The following is a 1597-nucleotide window of genomic DNA, read 5'->3' on the forward strand; positions in this document are numbered from 1 at the left end:
GTGTGTGTGTGTGTGTGTGTGTGTGTGTGTGTGTGCATTCTTTGATCATGTTCCCTCCTCTTGCACACTCATTCAGTCAGCTGATTGAAACAGATCCTGGGTGTTTTTAGTCTCCATCATCTTGTCAAACTGCAGAAATTTAGAGTTCTTTCTAAAAAGTTGGAGCCTTTTGTGATTCTAATGAGCAGAAAACTGAACCATTACGTTTCGTTTCACGACTTTAGAGCCTTTTTTAACGGTTTTAGCTGTGCTGAAGCAGTTACCATGACGCCGGGTTTCCTCTGACAGATGTTGAGCAGCATCTGTCTGAAAGGGAGCAGGTCAATTTACTGTTCAGAGACGACTCCAGCTTTCCTCTCCTCGCCGCTGCTTTGACAGCTCCTCCAATTACAGAGGGTTGTGCTTGCAGAAGCTGTGGCTCGTTGTTCAGAGAGGCTGGCTCAGACAGGAAGACAAGATGCAACAACATGTCAGAACGCCTCACTCCAATCAAACCTTACAGATGACATAATTAGTGTTTGATTCCCAGCCTCAGGTAAAAACAGGAGAACTTTGTTGGATAGAAATCAGCAGTTCTGCTTCAACGGTTTATCATTTAGTTCAGGAGCAAAGGTTTGTTCAAATGTAAACATGAAATATTCTGTCTAATCGAGAAGCAGAACCAAGCTTTAGAGGCTTCTTTTCAGTTTATGATTGATCTTTTTTCATGTCAAACTAGTTGGTTTGTTGGAACTGAAAACTGGTTGCTGGTTGCACAGATACATGATGAAAGGCCCAGCAGTGGTTAAAGGAAAGCATACTGCGTGCTGCTTTTACTCACACAGTCTTAGACTAAGTCTTAGACCACATGCAACACAGCAGGTCATAATTCTCAGCTCTGATGTTTGTGTGTTTAATTAATATTCATGTTTTATGCTTTTATTTTGATAGTTTGATTTGTTAACCTTTGTTGAACCAGACTAGCTGATTGAAAATCATTAATCTCTTTTGTAAGGGAGACCTGAAGGCAGACTAACGTTATACTATGGGAGGAAACCAGAATACCTGGAGGAAACCCACACAAACACAAGAAGAACAAGTAAACTCTAAAACCAGGACCTTTTTACTGCTGTCATAAATTAGTCATGGTCCATATACAGTAAGTTGACAGAAACTCCCCCCAACAAACTTCCCTTTCAGCATGAAAGTCCAATCAAATTTCTATAAAATAAGATGCATTAAATACAAATATGTAAAATAAGTGAATGAATAAATATTCTCCCAGTTTTTATTGACAGATTTAATTCAATTCAAAGAAAAGATTGTTTAAAGTAAGGATGCAAAAGGATTTCTAAGATCACTTGAACAGTTGTATTTTCACAGAGGAATACCAGTCTAAGCGACTGTTGTTAAAACCAAGGGGTGCTGCTTCCATCAGTAATAATGTGTTTTATTCACAACTTGTGGTTTCCAGTACAGTACAGTACAGTACAGTACTTCCATCAGGATGATGTAAATACTGTCTAACTTTAACATTAAACCTTTGACAGTATTTTCTCTCTCTCTCTCTCTCTCTCTCTCTCTCTCTCTCTCTCTCTCTCTCTCTCTCTCTCTCTCT

The 1597-nt window shown here is 39.1% G+C and overlaps 1 protein-coding gene across 1 annotated transcript in view; it reads left to right on the top strand.

Moving 5' to 3' along the window:
• Positions 1-1597, top strand: part of LOC106521322 (cadherin-6) — a gene marked incomplete in the record, with an annotated part of 48929 nt that overhangs the window by 18330 nt on the left and 29002 nt on the right.

Source organism: Austrofundulus limnaeus, unplaced genomic scaffold (genome assembly GCF_001266775.1).
Source record: "Austrofundulus limnaeus strain Quisiro unplaced genomic scaffold, Austrofundulus_limnaeus-1.0 Scaffold106, whole genome shotgun sequence".
In the NCBI taxonomy this organism is placed as follows: Eukaryota; Metazoa; Chordata; class Actinopteri; order Cyprinodontiformes; family Rivulidae; genus Austrofundulus; species Austrofundulus limnaeus.